The 19,849-nt window shown below is 46.7% G+C and overlaps 1 long non-coding RNA gene across 2 annotated transcripts; it reads right to left on the bottom strand.

The window, feature by feature from the left end:
* Window positions 1–729: 729 nt before the first annotated feature.
* Window positions 730–19,192, bottom strand: LOC135270118 (uncharacterized). 2 transcript variants are annotated; one of them, XR_010338368.1, is made up of 9 exons: window positions 19,070–19,192; window positions 17,134–17,349; window positions 16,748–16,860; window positions 16,147–16,212; window positions 14,650–14,767; window positions 13,623–13,716; window positions 11,873–11,931; window positions 10,513–10,585; window positions 730–1,919 (listed from the first exon to the last, which is right to left on the bottom strand). It is a non-coding gene; the product is annotated as an uncharacterized LOC135270118 (long non-coding RNA). The 2 variants fall into 2 exon arrangements; XR_010338367.1 differs by lacking the exon at window positions 730–1,919 and adding an exon at window positions 6,131–7,861.
* Window positions 19,193–19,849: the final 657 nt, after the last annotated feature.

Below are 19,849 nucleotides of genomic sequence, written 5' to 3'. Positions count from 1 at the left end.
GATTTTGAGAAATGAAATTGACTAGGAGGAGTCAGAGAAAGGTAGAACTTGAACTGGGCTTTGAAAGTTAGGACAGAGCTAAATGGGCAGAGTAAATGAAAGGATCAAAGACCAGGGAAGCTTGGAAGCAGATGTCGGGGAGCTCCTTCCTGGACAGAGCAGGTGGGCTGGGGGGACAGCATAAAGCAGGCCTCCTGGGGCTACTCCATGACTTCATTGTCCTCAGTGAAGACTCCCCATTCACACAGTCCTCATGCTCTCTGGGCTTAATCATGAAATAATACAAATTATTTTGGTTGCAAGTTACAGGCATTCAATGTATATTACCATGAAATAATACAAATTATTTTGGTTGCAAGTTACAGGCATTCAATGTATATTACCATAAGTACAAAAGAGAATTTCTGAGGTATATGGGGTAGCTCATAAAGAAGGAGCTACAGACACCAGGGCAATTCCAGAAATCTTGAGGACTGGAAAAACGGATCTGTCTGAATTCACAAAGTAAGAGTTCGGTATGTTTCCTTACACACATCCAGGTTGGACTAAATAAAATTCTAGGATTTGAAGGGAGTAAAATTTAAACATTCTAGTATCTTATAGTGGCCAGGTGCAGTGGCTCACGCCTGTAATCCCAGCACTTTGGGAGGCCGAGGTGGGTGGATCACGTGAGGTCAGGAGTTCGAGACCAGCTTGACCAACATGGTAAAATCCCGTCGCTTCTAAAAAAAAACACATTAAATTAGCTGGGTGTGGTGGCGCACCCCTATAACCCCAGCTACTTCGGAGGTCGAGTCAGGAGAATCACTTCAACTGGGGAAATGAAGTTTGCAGGGTTGCAGTGAGCCAAGATTGTGCCATTGCACTCCAGCCTGGGCATTAAGAGTGAAACTTCGTCTCCAAATATATATATTTGAGACTAAGTTTTGTTTTATATATATGTGTATATACACATATATATGTGCTATGGTATAGGCACGTCTACGTATATATTCTATGTTATAGGCACTCCTCTCAGCTCTCTCTCCAGCCCAGTTGTCTGGAAGCCTGTCCTGCAACCTCTTGTAGTCAAAGCCTGTAGAAGCTTTGTCTTCACAGGTTCTGCCCTCTACTGGCCAAATCCTGGCACCTCACCTTAAGCCCTGAAAATGAAACCAGTAATCATTCATTCAACAAGTATTATTGAGTGCCTACTGTGTGCCAACCATTCACCTAGGCACACTTGGAATACACAAGTAAACAAAAACATCCCAGAAATTCCTGCACTAATACTTAAGAGCATTTACTCCATGCTAGGCATTGGTCTAAGCATTTTACACACCTGAACTCATTTAGCTTTTAAAACCCTCATAACAATCCTGTGTAGTAAGTAGGTATTCCTTACAAGTACTTCCACAGAGCCCAGTTGTTTTTGACTAGCACCTTCATGTACCTTCAGACAAATTTAGGTCCCATGGTACACACAGCCCAGAACATAAATATTAACAGTCCCCAGAAATGAATGAGAAAGTGATTTGGGAAAAGGATGGCAGAGTACTGACACCAGTGGCCTGAAGTTGGGTTTCCTAAAAACAGACCTTGAGACAGAATGTGGTCTCGCTCTGTTGCTCAGGCTGGAGTGCAGTGGCCTAATTCGGGTTCTCTGCAGCCTTGATTTCCCAGGCTCAAGCAATCCTCCCGCATCAGCTCCCCCGCCCAAGTAGCTGGGACTACAGGCTTGTTCCATCACATCCAGCTAATATTTGTTTGAATTTCAGTAGAAATAAGGTCTCGCTGTGTTGCCCAAGCTGGTCTCAAACTCCTGAGCTCAAGTAATCCTTCTGCCTTGGTCTCCCAAAGTGTTGAGATTACAGACGTAAGCCACCACACCTGGCCATCCAGCAGACATGTACTGATGGGAAGCATTTTTCAGAAAAAACCTGCAAGGGAGAGAGTGGAGTAGACAGAAAAGGGAAAGTACCATACAAAGTGTGTCTCAGTCACATCTAGCCTTGGCCTGATCCACAGGGAACTGTTATATATGGGGGCATAAGTCCCACAACAGAATTACACTTCCTTGAGGCAAGGCAGCTGGCCTTTTGTATCCCCAAAGCAGTCAGTCATTGGTTGTGGGCCACCCTGGCAGGGAATAAGATGAGGGTTTTGTGGAGGTTCCCATCAGCTGTGGGGAAGGGAGCAGCTGTAAGCTACTGCAGAATAGAGCAGTGGAAGAAAGGTCAGCACAGGAGGGCTTTTGGTTGGAGATTAGCAATAGCCTCATTCCTTGGGAAGGTTGTAAAGCTCTTTCCTCATCACAGAATTGGCCCCACCTTTTGTGGCCTTATTTTACTACCCTGTATCAGTCAGTCATTGGTTGCTAGTTGCTCCCAGGTGTGCTCATATTTGACTCAGGCCAAATCTCTGGGGATTGGGACAGCTCTGGGCTGATGGCCAGGCCTCTCTAGGGCCCCATCAGCATTCATGATAGCTGTTCTGTTGGGGAAACGAAAGTAGAAGCAGAGTGTCACATCTTGGGAGCTCCTTCTAGTTTAAGAGACAAGAAGTACACAACAAATAATGAACAAAAACAAGACAATACCAAATAGAATGAAGTAGGAAACAATACCATTAAGCATCAGAAAGTGTGGGGAACTGATACTAATGTGATGGTCAAAAAGAGGAGAGGACACCGGGCGCAGTGGCTCACGCCTATAATCCCAGCACTTTGGGAGGCCAAGACAGGCAGATCACTTGGGGTCAGGAGTTCAAGACCAGCCAGGACAACATGGTGAAATCTCATCTCTACTAAAAAAAAAAATACAAAAATTAGCTGGGCATGGTGGCATGCACCTGTAATCCCAGCAACTCAGGAGGCTGAGGCAGGAGAATCACTTTAACCCAGAAGGCAGAGGTTGCAGTGAGCCAAGATCATGCCACTGCACTCCAGCCTGGGCGACAGAAAAAGACTTTGTCTGAGAAAAAAAAAAGAGAGAGAGAGGGAAGTTCATGCATGTTTCTGGGAGGAAGTAGAATTTGTGGTAGGATATGAGGAACTGGTAGGATTTGATTAGGAAGTCTCATGTAGCCTGGGTGTGGTGGCTCGCACTTGTAATCCCAGCACTTTGGGAGGCCGAGGCAGGAAGAACACTGGCCCAGGAATTCAAGACTAGCATGGGCAACATGGTGAAACCCCATCTCTACTAAAAACTTAAAAAAAAAAAAAAGCGAGGCATGGTGGTGTGTGACTACTCAGGAGGCTGAGGTGGGTAGATCAACCTGAGCCTGGGAAGTCAAGACTTCAGTGAGCTGTGATCACACCACTGCACTCCAGCTCTCTCTCTCAAAAAAAAAAAAAAAAAAAAAAAAAGGCCCAGTATAGTATTGTCCAAGCTCAGTGTTCCATACAAAGTGTGGGTTCCATACAAGTAGGTGGGTGGCTCTGTTCTACCCAAACATTCAAAGACTGAGAAAAGCGACTGCCGTCTTCAACACGTAGCTTCCAAGGTCACTCGTTGTCAAAGCATTTCTAGTTAGTGAGGAAAGAGAAAGAATAGAACTCCAGGCCAAGGACTTACTCTTAAGAAAGCAAGACAGGCTGGGTGTGGGGGTTCATGCCTGTAATCCCAGCACTTTGGGAAGCTGAGGTGGGTGGATCACCCGAGGTCAGGATTTTGAGACCAGCCTGGCCAACATGGTGAAACCCCGTCTTTACTAAAAATACAAAAAAAAAAAAAAAAAAAAAAATTAACTGGGTGTGGTGGTACATGCCTGTAATTCCAGCTACTGGGGAGGCTGAGATAGGAGAATCGCTTGAACCCGGGAGGCAGAGGTTGCAGTGAGCTGAGATCACACCATTGCACTCCAGTCTGAGCAACAAGAGTGAAACGCCATCTCAAAAAAAAAAAAAAGAAAAGAAAAAAGAAAGCAAGGCAAAAGCTGTGTATATCTCTTCTTCTCAGCTCCATTGACAAGGGTTTAAACAACATGGCCACAAACTGGCTGCAAGGGGAGCTGGCAAATGAGGTACCTATCTGGGAGGTCATGTCCGAGGAACGGCTCCCTGTCCCTGGTCTCCTCCTGCCCCCACCCAGCACCTTTTGCCCCGGGACTCCCCCGCCGGGACCGGCTCGCCTTCCCTGGTCTCCTCCTGCCCCCAAAGCACGGTTTGCCCCTGGACTCCCCCGCCGGGACCGGCTCGCCGTCCCTGGATTCCTCCTGCCCCCTCCCCCCGGCACCGTTTGCCCCTGGAATCCCGCGTGGGGACAGGCTCGCCGTCTCTGGTCTCCTGCTGCCACCCCAGCACCTTTTGGTCCTGGACTCCCCCGTGGGGATCCACTAGGGTTCCCGGGTCTCCTCCTGCCACCCCCGCACCGTTTGCCCCTGAACTGCCAGGCAGGAACCGGCTCACAGTCCCTGGTCTTCTCCTGCCCCCCACCCCCCTGCACCGTTTGCTCTTTAGAATGGCTAAGCCAGATTTATTTTGCCCCCAGTAGTGGCAAGGATCCCATTATATTACCTCCTTACCAACTCTTGGAATTAATCTCTCCTGTTCAGTATCCCCACCTGATGGGCATAAAATGGTATCATGTAATGCTCTCTTTTACATTCTTAGTTTAGTAGTTAGTTTGAATGCATCTTCAACTCTTAGGCTTCTCCTTTTGTAAGTATATTCCTAGGCATTTAGAATAATCGAAGTGGTTGCTTTTTACAAATTTTATATTTTTAATTTTCATGGGTACATAGTACACACAGAGATCATTAGTGCATTGTGCCTTGAATTATCACAAAGTGGACAGAGGTACACATATGCAATCACCACCAATGTCAGGAAACAGACATTTAGGGACATCCAGAAAATGCCACAGCAGCCCCCTCCGATCACTGGCCTCATCCTCCCTGAAGACAACCATCATTTCAAAAGGATAAACGATTTTCCTCGTGGAGTCCAATATTGGAGACTTTATTTAGGAGACTCATTCATGTGACTCGGTGTGACCTTCATTCATTGATTTGTATTACGTATAGCTTATCATTGTGTGAATACACTAACGTGTATTTATCCATTTCACTGTTGAGACACACTTGAATTGTTTTCAGTATGCAGATCTCCTGAGTAATGCTGCTATGACTATCCTGGCACATGTCTTTGTGGTCATGTGTGTGGAGTTTTGAGTATAGTCCAAAAACTGAAATTGCTTAACCATGGGGTGTATATTGGGAGGGCCGCTGGGAGGCACTAGCTTGGCCAGATGCGGCCATGGGGAGGCCGGGCACGGGGCCTGTGGATAAAGGCTGCCCCAGAGGCAGTAGCTGGGCCTGAGCAGAGGCCATGGTGATGCCACGAGCTGGGCCTGGAGGGTAACCACTGAATGGAGGAGCTGGGCCTGGGGAGGCCAGGCCTGGAAACGAAGCTTCGGGCCTGGACAGGCCGCCAGGAGGCAGGAGCTGGCCCGGGAGAGACTGTGATAGGTGAGCTGGGCTGAGGAAGGCCACTGCGAGGGAGGACCTGGGCCTAGACTCAAGGCCGGCGCAAGGCGAGAGCTGGGTCCGGGGGGTTTGCCACAGGCACGAGCTGGACCCAAACGGGCCAGTGTGAGGGAGGTGCTGGGCCTGTGGACGCAGCTGGGATGCAGCCAGGCAGCCAGGCAGGATCTTGACAAGGGGAAGCTGCCAGCAGGCAGCAGCTGGTGCTGGGGAGGCTGTGGGGAGTCCAGAGTTGGGCCCGGAGGCCCAGTCCCGCTGGCCTTGGGAGGCCCAAGCATTGGGTCCTGAAGTTCACCTCTGCAGGCGCAGTTTTTACCCTCCCGGTGGCCCCCCCAACATGGGCGCGATACGTCATCACGTGGGCCCCTCCAGGGCCAGGTTCTACCTCCTGGCAGCTCCCTGGGGCCCAGCTGTGCCTCCCGTCGATGTCTCCAGGAGGTCCAGCCTCTGCCTCCCAAGGCCCGAAACCTCCTCCTGGCCTTGTTTTGCCTCCCAGCAGCCTCTTTTGGCTCGGCTCCTGGGGGCCGGTGCGGTGGCTCACGCCTGTAATCCCAGCACTTTGGGAGGCCGAGGCGGGTGGATCACGAGGTCAAGAGATCGAGACCATCCTGGTCAACATGGTGAAACCCCGTCTCTACTAATACAAAAAATTAGCTGGGCATGGTGGTGCGTGCCTATAATCCCAGCTACTCAGGAGGCTGAGGCAGGAGAATTGCCTGAACCCAGGAGGCGGAGGTTGCGGTGAGCCGAGATCGTGCCATTGCACTCCAGCCTGGGTAACAAGAGCGAAACTCTGTCTCAAAAAATAAAAAATAAAAATAAAATAAATAAATAATTAATTAATTAAAAAAAAAGAAAAAACAAAGTCAGGGAGCTGTCAGGGAGCTCACTGATAATTTATTTTGGTGCTATCAACAACTGCTATCAAAACACTACTACAAAATCCAAAATTGTATCTATTGCCAGACCTTTCTCCTTACTTCCGAACTCATTTACCAAACTGCCTCCCCCACCTCCGCAACTCAACTTGAATGTCAACTTGAAATTAATTAATTAATTTCTTTGCTATTAGATTGGCTTTCCTTTAACATCTAAAGACTTGTCTTAAATTCTTACTTCATGTTATTAGCATCAAATCTGAAGGGATCTAGTGTAGGAGCTCTTTGACATAAGAAACACGCGTTTTTGAGAAATCACACAAAGTGAAATAATTATCATAGCTGTAAAAAGAAATATGCCCATAAAGAAGTAACAGTAAAAGATTAGAGGCTTTCACTCATACTAGAGAGTGACATTACATCAAATTATTCTGTTAATTCAATAAGAAAATATATAAACCTAATTCTGACAAACTTTCTATAAAACAAAAAAGAACCCTTTGTTGGGGTTGAGAGTGAACACCGCAAGGTTTAGAAAGAGGTGAGACCAGCTGCAGAATGTGCTCCTCACGCATCACCAAGGCTGTCCCAATCGCACCCTCTGCCTCATTATCCCCCTTATTCCACTTAATTCTTTCCCAGACCACAACCCCTTCTTACATAGTAAGTATCTCCTACTTACTACACATTTCCCCACGGGATTAAATGCTCCAGAACGCATGGGGCAGGGCACTGTCTTCCACAGCGCCCAGTTTCCAACACCTGACTCACAGGTACCAAATGACTTCAGGATTATGAGGTTGGAAGTAGTGATTATTTCCTCAATACTTGCAGTGGTTCACAGCAATGAAAATCCTAAGATTTCCTTTCCCCTTTCGGGGACCATAAAGAAAGCAGCAATACTGTCAGAGGCATTTGAACCAGAGCAACTCCATCTAAAATAGGAGCTGGGTAAAATGAGGCTGAGAGCTGCTGAGTTGCATTCTCAGTTAGTTAAGGCATTCTAAGTCACAGGGTGAGGAAGGAGGTCAGCACAAGATACAGTTCATAAAGACCTTGCTGATCAAATGGGTTGCAGTAAAGCGGCCAGCCAAAACCAAGATAGTGACGAGAGTGGCCTCTGGTCATCCTCACTGCTACTACACTCCCACCAACACCATGCCAGTTTACAAATGCCATGGCGACGTCTCAAAAGGGGAAGCATACAAATAATCCATTCCTGGCCGGGCACAGTGGCGCACACCTGTAATCCCAGCACTCTGGGAGGCCAAGGTGGGTGGATCACCTTAGGTCAGGAGCTTCAGAGCAGCCTGACCAACATGGTGGAACCCCCATCTCTACTACAAATGAAAAATAAAATTAGCTGGGTGTGGTGGTGCACACCTGTGATCCCAGCTACTTGGGAGGCTGAGGCAGGAGAATCACTTGAGAACCTGCTTGAGAAGTAAACAAGACAGGCATGATCTGGGCTGTCAGGGCCACTGTGCTGAAGCAGGAGGAAGAAGTCAGCCAGCAGCGCTCTGTGAAAAATGAAAGGAGGATGAATCAGTGAGCCTCGAGGCTGAGGTGAGACGGTGCTCAGTGAAGACCTCTCCAGCATGGTGACATTTCAACAGTGATGCTAATAGAAAGGAGAAGCGCAGAAAGCCCTCAAATAACAGCATTCCACAAACACCAGCCCTCAGCGCAACAGTGCCAGGAGGCTGTGACCTGAGAGGAAGAGAGGCACACAAATGACCAGAGTGGCTGGCACAGAGCAAGCAATCCACAGAGGGCACGTGGGAAAAGCAGAGGAATGGCAGAGAGCAGCTCACCCATGCCCCTGCAGATCCAATCAGGGGCTGTGAGGTTTACTCCAAGTACAGTGGAAGCCACTGCAGATGACAGTCCAGAGAATGACAGGCTCCACCTCCTGCTTCCAATGAGCCTGACCTGGCCGTTCTGTGGCATGGCTCTAACTGAGCACTGGAGGGCAGTGAAGGAGGATGGGGTAGAACCCGGGCTTTGTGTTTGGGCAGAGTCAGCAGGCCTTGCTAGGCTGGATACGGGAAGGGAGACAATCATACCTCAGGGTAACTCCTGGGCATCTGGCTTGGGCAGCTGGTAGACCCTGAGAGGAGCTCATGGAGAGGGAAATGGGGACGTTGCCTGGGACATATGAAGCCTGAGGAGGGGTCAAGCAGATAGGTAAATATAGAGGTCTGGTAATGAGAAGCATCTTCAGGGCCAGGAATGAGAGTCTCAAAGACACAGACAATATAATATTTTCAAGAGGTGGGCAGGGTGGGATTATCTGTAAGTAAGACACAGTAAGAAGAGAGAAAGAGGCTGGGCAAAGTGGCTCATGTCTGTAATCTGAGCACTTTGGGAGGCCAAGGCAGGTGGATCATGAGGTCAGGAGTTTGAGACCAGCCTGGCCAACATGGCGAAACCTCATCTCTACTGAAAAAATAGAAAAATTAGCCAGGCATAGTGGCGGACATCTGTAATCCCAGCTACTCAGGAGGCTGAGGCAGGAGAATCGCTTGAACCAGGGAGGCAGAGGTTGCAGTGAGCCAAGACTGTGCCGCTGCACTCCAGCCTGGGTGACAAGAGGAAGATTCTATCTCAAAAAAAAAAAGAAAGAAAGAAAGAAAGAAAGAAAGAAAGAAAGAAAGAAAGAAAGAGGGCTCAGGCACTCTCCAGTGTAGACAGGATGAGGGCAGGGGCCTCAAGAGACTGAAAATGAGACAGAGAGGAGCCAAGAAAGAGTCCACAAGATTTGAACATTTTTATGAAAAATGGGGGGACAGAGAACAATAACCTAGAATTCTGCTGAGAAGCAGAATAAAAATGGGGCAGAGAGCAACTCTGGGTGGCAAAAGGTGTTGAATAAAAAATTAAAACTAAGTATTTTGAAGTGCTGATGAAGTATTTAAGGAACACGATAGATGAGACAGGTTGGCTGAGGTTGTACCTTCAAATGCCCAGCGGTGGCTACTGCCAAAGCTCTGTTACTACACAGTGACACCCAGGCACAGGTAAAGCCCAAAGAAAAGAGGCTTCCCAATGGTGTCAATCCTCCTGCAGAAAACCTTCGACTGTACAGAAAAATCTACTCAGTAAAAAGCATATGTGGTTCCATTACCCGACTCTCTCCTCTTATGTAGGATTAAAATTTCCATAATCTATGCATATTAAAAACTGTAGGATGGCCAAGCATGGTGGCTCAGATCTGTAATCCCAGCAATTTGGGACGCTGAGGCAGCTGAACCACCTGAGGTCAGGAGTTTGAGACCAGCCTGACCAACAAGGCAAAGCCCTGTCTCTACTGAAAATATAAAATTAGCCAAGAGTGGTGGTCATGCCTATAATCCCAGCTAGTTGGGAGGCTGAGGCAGGAGAATCACTTGAAACTGGGAGGCAGAGGTTGCAGTGAACTGAGATCCTGCCACTGCACTCCAGCCTGGGTGACAGGATGAGACTCCAGGTGTAGCGGCTCATGCCTGTAATCCCAACATGTTGGGAGGAGGGGGAATCAACTCATGTCAGGAGTTTTAGGCTAGCCTGGCCAAAATGATGAAACCCCAACGCTACTAAAAATACAAATATTAGCCAGGCATGGTGGCAGGTGCCTACAATCCCAGCTATTTGAAAGGCTGAGGCAAGACAATCGCTTGAACCTGGGAGGTGAAGGTTGCAGTGAGCCAAGACAGTGCCACTGTGCACTCCAGCCTGAGCAACAACACTGAAACTCCATCACCAAAAAAAAAAAAAAACAGAGAAAACTGGAGCTGAGTCCTACTCATTGTATTTACTTTCCTAAGATAAAACATTGTAAAAAACATTACCACCAGGTGTGGTGGCTCACATCTGTAATGCCAGCACTTTGGGAGGCCAAAACGTGGAAATCACAGAATGAGGAGTTCAAGACAAGCCTGGCCAACATGGTGAAATCCACCTCTACCAAAAAAATATAAAAATTAGCTATACATGGTGGTGTGCGCCTGTAATCTCAGCTACTCGGGAGAGTGAGGCAAGAAAATGACTTGAATCCGGGAGGTGGAGGTTTCAGAGAGCCACTGTACTCCAGCCTGGGTGACAGAGCAAGACTCCATACAAAGAAAACAAAACAAAACAAAACAAAAGACATTACTCAGTAACATACTTTAAAGGAGGAAAAAAGGCTTACCCAATTGTTTTGCAGAAAAGCTGATCCACCGTCTTTCTTAGTTTGGTGATTCTGGCACATCATTCTTCCTTTACTGTCGAAACACAAAAATACAAGTTTTCTCAATGTAATGGGTTTACTAACCTGGGTTGTTAAATAATAATAATAATAATATTATTATTATTATTATTACTGTTTTAAGACGGGGTTTCACCACGTTGGTCAGGCTGGTCTTGAACTCCCGACCTCAGGTGATCCACCCACCTTGGCCTTCAAAGTGCTTGATTACAGGCGTGAGCCACCATGCCCGGCCTAAATATTATTATTATAAAATAGGCAGTATCTTTTCTTTCCTGTGACTAAAACTATTTCTAAGATTCCATAATGTACTTATTACTGAAACAATGCTAACACTGAACAAAAAAAGGAAGAACCAGACATTCATTAAAGCTTGAAAAAAGCAGAACGCGGTGTGCTCAAGAACAGCTACCGGGCCAGGCACAGTGACTCATGCCTGTAATCCTAGCACTTTTGGAGGCCGAAGCAGGCAGATCACCTGAGGTCAGGAGTTCAAGACCAGCCTGGCCAACCTGGTGAAACCCCATCCCTGCTACAAACACAAAAATTAGGCAGCCACGGTGGCAGGTGCCTGTAATCCCAGCTACCTGAAACATGAAGTGGGAAGATTTGCTTGAACCCAGAAGGTGGGAGGATACAGCAAGCTGAGATCATGCCACTGCACTCCAGCATGGGCAACCCAGCAAAACTCCATCTCAATAAATAAACAAACAGCTAGCAGGCGACATTTGCTATGGGGAGACTAGGGACACGATCTTGCTGGCAATCCTCCCATTTTAGTAAATCTAAACAGCTTAATTCCATTCTGTTTTGTCCCCACACCACGCCAGAGCCAAAACTAGTGAGAAAATCAATTCTATTTCTTTGAAAACACATCTAACAATGAAGACATGATACGCATGGCTGCATACTCTAAAAGGAAACCTTCTTATGTTCTGGGTATCATGAGCATTTGATGAATGCTTTTTCAGTTGACTGGCGTAGACTTGAACAATAAACTGTTCGATGCGCTACGCCAAATAAATCTTGCATCTGAGAAGTAGGACAAAGATTGTTATTTTACTGCTGTCTACCCATTAATCCAGCATCCACATGTATTTATAATGGGTTAATACAAAGAAAATAAGTTGACTGTTTTAGAGGGCATTAGAATTTTGACAGCATGAATTCTCTTATCCTGGCAAACAATTAATAGTTAGAGACATATTATTTCACGTGGAAGGTACCATTAAAGAAATCAATGTTAATCATTAAATAATTATTGCACATAATCTTCTCATCTGGCCTAAGACTGAAGACGTACCTTCTGAAGCTGGTTTATCAAGCTGTAAATCTCCAGTTCTTGAATTCAAAAGTTCATGTCTGAAAGGTGAGAATATTTAATATTCACTAGGCAATATTTAGCAAAGTAATATCCATTAGTACATATTTAATATTTAATCACCAAGGGTGGTTTTGAAAAGAAAAGACAGGTTGGGCATAGTAACTCCTGCCTGTAATTCCAACACTTTGGAAAGCTGAGGCAGACGGATCACAAGGTCAAAAGTTTGAGACCAACCAGGCCAATATGGTAAAACCCCATCTCCACTAAAAATACAAACCTTAGCTGGGTGTGGTGGCAGGCACCTGGAATCGCAGCTACTCAGGAGGCTGAGCTGGAGAATTGCTTGCACCCAAGAGGCGGAGGTTGAAGTGAGCCGAGATCACATCACTGCACTACATAGCCTAGGTGACAGAGCAAGACTCCCTCTCAGAAAAAAATTAAGAAAAGACAATCTGAATGCTTGAGCACAACTAAATCTTCAGTTGAGGTTTCTAAAGAGTAACAAAAAAAAAATAATTGCAAATTGTCTCCTAAGTTGCTTCATGGAGCATGTGTCCTCACAAGTAAAGTGGCAACTTGGCAACACACAGCTCTTTGAAGCATACTACAAAATCTTAAATGGAATCCTTTAATATTGCATTGCATTCAAGGCTATCTTCCTCTACATATCTACAAAAACAATCATATATTCCCACATATGCTATGAAAATCTCAGGCCTAAAAGCAAGACATGGATACTCTCTTCTTCAGCAAAAGTAGCACAACATTGTAAAAGAAAATGTAAGTTGCATGCCAGTCAGGTGTGGGCGGTGTTCATGTTTCAAAAGCTAACACTGGCATGACTGACTCAAAGTTGGACCCAGATAAATTAAAAAGGGGAAGATGAAAAATACATAAAATAGGCTGGGCACAGTGGCTCATGCCTGTAATCCCAGCACTTCGGAAGGCCAAGGAAGGTGTATCACAAGGTCAGGATTTCGAGGCCAGCCTGGCCCATATGGAGACTGAGGCAGGAGAATTGCTTGAACCCAGGAGGCAGAGGTTGAAGTGAGCCGAGATCATGCGACTACGCTCCAGCCGAGGCGACAAGAGTGAAAACTCTGTCTCACAAAGGAAAAAACATTCCTTTGGGAAGTCCTTCTACATAGAGATCTTCAACATGAGACTGGAGAAAAGGGGTATAGGATCATCAACAGACCATTGGCTTTTACTGTTTGAGCTATCGGGACAAAAAGAAAAAGAGAGATCATTTAAACACAATCTGTATTGCTCTTTAACTTTTTATTTTTCAGATGGAGTCTCGCTCTGTCGCCAGGCTGAAGTGAAGCAGCACAATCTCAGCTCACTGCAACCTCCGTGTCCCAGGTTCAAGTGATTCTCCCGCCTAAGCCTCCTGAGTAGCTGGGACTACATGTGCCCGCCACCATGCTCAGCTAATTTTTATACTTTTAGTAGAGACGGAATTTCACCATGTTTGCCAGGATGGTCTCGATCTCCTGACCTCGTGATCCACCCACCTTGGCCTTCCAAAGTGCTGGGATTACAGGCATGAGCCACTGAGCCAGGCATTGCTCTTTAACTTTTATAATTTCATCTTTACTTCTGTTATTGTAATTCAGTCCAAAGAAAAACAGTGTGAGGAAAATAAAAATAACACCCAAAGTGCTAATATTCTGTTCATCAAAGTTTGCAGTGAAATATCCCACTACAGCCAGGCAGGGTGACTTACCCCTGTAATCCTAGCACTTGGGAGGCCAAGGCAGGTGAATCGCCTGAGGTCAGGAATTGGAGACCAGGCTGGCCAATATGGCAAAACCGCATCTCTATGAAAAATACAAAAATTAGCCAGTTGTGGTGGTGAGTGCTTATAATCTTAGCTACTTGGGAAGCTGAGATAGGAGAATCACCTAAACCCAGGAGGCAGAGGTTGCAGTGAGCTAAGATCACCCCATTGCACTCTAGCATGGGTAACAAGAGCAAAACTCCAGCTCAAAAAGAAAAGAAAAGATACATAGATCCCATTACATTAAGGCAATGTAGATACAGCCAGACTTTCTACAGAAATCTGAACCACATTATAAAGAGAGAAAAACATACCAGCTAATATTATTTAATACATACAGTACTAAATGGAAGAAGTAATATTTTCAAAACAGAAACATCAGTGTAACCTTATTGGACTTATAAAAATAATTTTTTTAATAACGGAAACAGAAGATTCCCTGAACTGCAACTTTTAAGCTAGCATTTATTTACTCAAGATTCAACTAATATAACAGCTATAAAAAGTCAAGAGCTGGGCTGGGCATGGTGGCTCATGGCTGTAATCCCAACATTTTGGCAAGCTGAGGCAGGCAAATCACCTGAGGTAGACCGTTCCAGACTAGTCTGACCAACATGAAAAAAACCCATCTCTAATAAAATATAAAATTAACTGTGGCATATGCCTGTAATCCCAGCTACACTGGAGGCTGAGGCAGAATAGCAGCTTGAACCCGGGAAGCAGAGGTTGCAGTGAGTCGAGATTGAGCTATTGCCCTACAGCCTGGGCAACAAGAGCAAAACTCCATCTCAAAAAAAAAAAAAAAGTGAAGAGCTACCCAAGTGGGGGTGGCTCACACCTGTAACCCCAGCACTGTGGTAGGCCAAGGTGGCTGGATCACCTGAGGTCAGGAGTCCGAGACCAGCCTGGCCAACACGGTGAAACCCCATCTCTACTAAAAATTAAAAAATTAGCCAGGCATGGTGGCACTCACCTGTAGTCCAAGCTACTAGGGAGGCTGAGGCAAGAGGATCGATTCAACCTGAGAAGTGGAAGTTTCGGTCAGCTGAGATCACACCACTGCACTCTAGCCTGAGTGAAAGAGCAAGACTCTGTTTCAAAGAAAAAAAAAAAGAAAGTCAAGAGCATGGGGAGTATTAAAATCAAACATAACCAACAGTTCCCATCAAAACAGCTCCATTTTTTTGCTATCATTGTGTGTTAAGGTCTATCTGCTAAACACTGATATTTGTACTAATGTTTCAAGTGCACTATACAGCACATTAGTGCTTAGATTTAATATCCTTTGCTGTACACTAAACTTGAATATCATACTTTCATATTACAAAAAAATAACTTTCCCTAAGGCAATTACCATTAATATTGCTTTAAAATTATAAAATGTGAAGATTGTTTTTATAATTTCACGTTTTGTAATTTCACAACAGATGAACATTGTTGTCTTTAAACAAAATAATCTAATAAACCACCATCACAACAAAAGCCCCCACAACATAATCAGTTTCAACTTATAAAAGCACTGACATTTATAAAAATTGTCAGTCAATTTATAAAACAGTGAATTCATAAAACTTTAACAGTAAATGATTTGTACTCAGAATAATACTAAATTAACAATATCATAAAAACATAGGCCGGGTGTAGTGGCTCACACCTGAAATTCCAGCACTTTGGGAGGCCAAGCCGGGTGGATCACTTGAGGTCAGGAGTTCAAGACCACTCTGGCCAACATGGTGAAACCCTGTCTCTACTAAAAAATTCACAAGTTAGCTGAGCATGGTGGTGCACGCCTATAATCCCCGCTACTTGGGAGGCTGAGGCAGAAGAATTGCTTGAAACCATGAGGCAGAGGTTGCAGTGAGCCAAGATCTCATGCCACTGCACTCCAGTGTGTGCAACAGAGCAAGATTCTGTCTCAAAAATAAATAAATAAGTAAATAAAAACTTAAGGAAGATGCATTTATTGTGTATTTATATACCCAGTATTATGTGAAGCACTGTAGCATGTTATCAAATCTTCGAGATAGGTCTTCAGTTCTCACAACCACAAAAGACAATACTAAGGCTCAGACAGGATAAGAGACTTGGCCAAGCTGACCTCATCAACTGCCCGCCTTGGCCTCCCAAAGTGCTGGGATTACAGGCATGAGCCACCATGCCCGACCTAATACCAAATTTAACAAAGCAGATAAGGAGAAACAATTAGTTAAAAAGAAATACAATATTAATTAAATCCCCAAGATCCAGGGCTTTGCAATAAATATGTAAATAAATCCCCAATATCCATGCTGAAAGTTTCAAAGAAATGCTAACCGATAATTTAAGAGATACAGCTTTTCCTTAGCTTTGCAGTAATCTAGAAACAAAGAATGTTTCTAATATTTAGACAGACACTACAAGATGAACAGCGACTCCATTGTGTAAACACTCATGAACAAAGTATTACAGGACTTTTCCAGTTTAGACATACCATATTTTCTTTCAGATAATTCTTCAATGTGTTTACGTAGATTAGTGATACGATCATTCCATTTCTCTGAAAATTGAGCAAAGGTTGACTGTCAATAATATGCCCCTATTTCAGAGCAACATTAACATATGATGACTTATTTCCTGTATTTTACATCTCGACAGTCCATACCATTTTACTGCTTCTGAAAAAATTTTTCCCTTTTTTGGCGGTTCTTATAATTAGTTTAATTGGACACTGTGAGAGAAGTTTTAAAGTCTAGTACCTCTTTTTATCCTTTTAATTTCTGAAAAGGAGGAGGGCAGAAAAGATCAATCAAATTAAATAAGACAACAAGGAGGCCACAATGAGAATGTCTCCAAGGGTCTTTTAGCAAACTTCCTAAAACATGTCTCAGCTGTGTGGAAATAAGACTTTACAGCAGCCAGCGAGGTGATGCAGGCCTGTAATCCTAGCACTTAGGGAGCAGAGTTAAGTGGATCGCTGTGAGCTGAGGGCAACATAGCAGAAACTTCTGTCCCCTCCCCCACCTTCCACTACCCCCTCCCTTTCCCCATCTCCTCCAAAAATACAAAACTTAGCCAGATATGGTGGCAGGCACCTGTAGTCCCAGCGACTCAGGAGGTTGAGGTAGAAGAATCACTTGAACCCAGGAGACAAACGTTGCAGGGAACGGAGACCGCAGCCAGCCTGTGCAGAAGAGCAAGACTCCATCTCAAAAAAGAAAAAAACAAGTTTAAGAGGAACCCCAAAGCAAAAATCCCAACCCTTTTTCTCCCAATCACTGAAACACCAGGAAGGTGTAATAGTTTTGCAGCATACCTGTAATAGGCTGACAGTGACCCCCCCAAGATGCTCATAACCTAATCCCAGGAACTGGTGAACATGACCTCATATGGTAAAAGGGACTTTGCAGATATAATGAAGTTAAGGATTTTTGGCAAGGAAGATTATTCTGGCTTGTCACAGGGGGGTTGATGTACTCACCCAGATCCTTATCAGAGCAGAGCAGGTGATGGAGAGCGATGGGAAGTGTAGTGATGGAAGCAGGAACCTCGAGTTATTCAACAAGGGCAGCACAGCTGAGGAGTGCAGGACGCCTCCAGGGCCAGGAAACTCATTCTCCTACAGAGCCTCAGAAGGTACCTGCCCTGCTCCCACCTTGAGTCAGTGGGACTGACTTTAGAATTCTGGCCTTCAGAACTGTAAAGGAATACGTCTGTGTTGCTTTTTGTTTGAGACAGAGTTCCACTCCTTTTACCCAGGCTGGAATGCGATGGCGCGACCTCAGCTCACTGCAACCTCCGCCTTCCAGGTTGAAGCGATTCTCCTGCCTCAGCCTCCTGAGTAGCTGGGATTACAGGCATGCACTACCACGCCCAGCTATTTTTGTATTTTCAGTAGAGATGGAGTTTCTCCATGTTGGTCAGGCTGGTCTCGAACTCCCGACCTCAGGTGATCCGCCCACCTCACTCTCCCAAAGTGCTGGATTACAGGTGTGAGCCACCACGCCCAGCTATGTCTATGTTGTTTTAAGCCCTAATTGTGTGGTAATTTGTTGCAGCAGAAACAGGAAACCAGTATCGTAGTGAAGCCTCAAAACCCACCTGAAGGGGCTGGGTGCAGTGGTTCATGCCTGTAATCCCAGCATTTTGGGAGGTCAAAGTGGGTAGATCACTTGAGGTCAGAAGTTCGAGACCAGCCTGGTCAACATGGTGAAACCCCGTCTCTGAAAAAAAACTAGCTGGTGTGGTGGCACATGCCTGTAATCTCAGCTACTTAGGAGGCTAAGACATGGGAACTGTTTGAACCTGAAGAGAGGGAGGAGGAGGTTGTAGTCAGCCAAAATTGTGCCACAGCACTCCAGCCTGGGTGAGAGAGCCAGACTCCATCTCAAAACAAACAACCCCACCTGAAGAAAGTTTTTCCAGTTCTGTCAGCAGTCCCCCACACAACCCCCAGAAGTAGACATTTCTTCTTCAGGGTTTTGTTTTGTTTTTTTTTTTTTGAGATGGAGTCTCACTCTGTTGCCCAAGCTAGAGTGCAGTGGCATGATCTTGGCTCCCCGCAACCTCTGCCTGCCTGGATCAAGCCATTCTCCTGTCTGAGCCCCCTGAGTAGCTGGGATTAGAGGCAAGTGCCACCACGCCTGGCTAATTTTTGTGTTTTTAGTAGAGACACGGTTCTGCCATATTGCCCAGGCTCTGCTCAAACTCCTGGCCTCAAGTGGTGTGTCTCAGCTTCCCAAAGTGCTGGGATTACAGGTGTGAGCCACCAAGCCGAGCCACAGACTTTGTTATTAAATAGCCTAACCCAAGTGGGGCGCCGTGGCTCACACCTTTAATCCCAACAACTCTGAAGGCCAAGGTGAGAAGACGGCTCGTACTCAGGAGTTCGAGACCGGCCTGGGCAACACGGGGGCAAGACTCCCCCCATCTCTACAAAAAAATACAAAATATTAGGTCAGGCATGCACTGTGCCTGGCTAATTTTTGTATCTTTTTGTAGAGACGGGGTTTTGTCATGTTGCTCAGGCCTGTCTCACACTCCTGATTCCAAGCCATCCTCCCGCCTCGGCCTCCCAAAGTGCTGGGATTACAGGGCCCAGGCAGCCTCAGTTTGTCTTTAAGCAGTCCCCCAATGTCGCACGCTTGGATAGTTTTCTTTTTTAGTTTTTAAGACAGGGTTTACCTCAGTCTCGCAGGCTGGAGTGCTGTGGTAGGATCACAGCTCACTGCAGCCTTGAACCTTGGGGTTCAAGTAGCTGGGAGGATGAGGTGGGACTACAGAAATGGGGTCACACCACTTTGCCAGGCTGCCCTTGAACTCCTGGCCTAAAGGAAACTTCCCACCTCCCCAGGGTCCGGACACACTTTTTCTATTTTTGACCCACATAAACGCGCTGCTGGGTCGGAGTTTGTTACCTATGCTTCTCCGGCCAGCAGCACACAGGACGCAGCGGGAGGTGCAGGTTAACGGACTCTGCTCTGCGGAGAAGACAACGCAGCTCCTAGGCGACACACCGCCGCGTGAGGCCTCCGGAGGCCCGCCGCCACGACCTTTTCAGAGGCCGGCCCCGCACGCGTAGCCAACCGGAAGTAGAGGCGGGGCTGCTGGTTCTTCCAGCACGCGCATGCGCGGGCTGGTGATGGAGGTCGCCGCAGAGCCGGCACTTCCGCGTTGTCCGAGCTGCCGGCAAGGGAAGGGAGAGGCTCGCGGGCGCTGTTCTCCTCCTGCACCACTCCCCGGCACGGTTTGCCCCTGGACTCTCCCGTGGGGACCGGCTCGGCGTCAATGGTCTCCTGCTGCCACCCCAGCACCTTTTGGTCCTGGACTCCGCCGTGGGGATACGCTAGGGTTCCCTGGTCTCCTCCTGCCACCCCCGCACCGTTTGCCCCTGGACTCCCCCGCCGGGACCGGTTCACCGTCCCTGGTCTCCTCCTGACTCCCCCGCACCGTTTGCCCCTGGACTACCTCGCAGGGACCAGCTCATAGTCCCCGGTCTCCTCCTACCCCCTCCCGCACCGATTGCCCCTGGACTCCCCCGCCGGGATCGGTTCACCATCCCTGGTCCCCTCTTGCCCCTCCTGCACCGTTTGCCCCTGGACTACCTCGCCCGGACCGGCTGGACGTCCCTGGTCTCCTCCTGCCTCCCCCGCACCATTAGCCCCTGGACTCCCGCGCAGGAACCGGCTCGCAGTCCC

Source organism: Aotus nancymaae, unplaced genomic scaffold, assembly GCF_030222135.1.
Source record: "Aotus nancymaae isolate 86718 unplaced genomic scaffold, 86718_ANA_hifiasm-v0.15.2.pri h1tg000059l, whole genome shotgun sequence".
Taxonomy (NCBI): domain Eukaryota; kingdom Metazoa; phylum Chordata; class Mammalia; order Primates; family Aotidae; genus Aotus; species Aotus nancymaae.
Note: the sequence above shows the minus strand (reverse complement) of the source record. Positions and strands in the feature narration are given on the sequence as shown.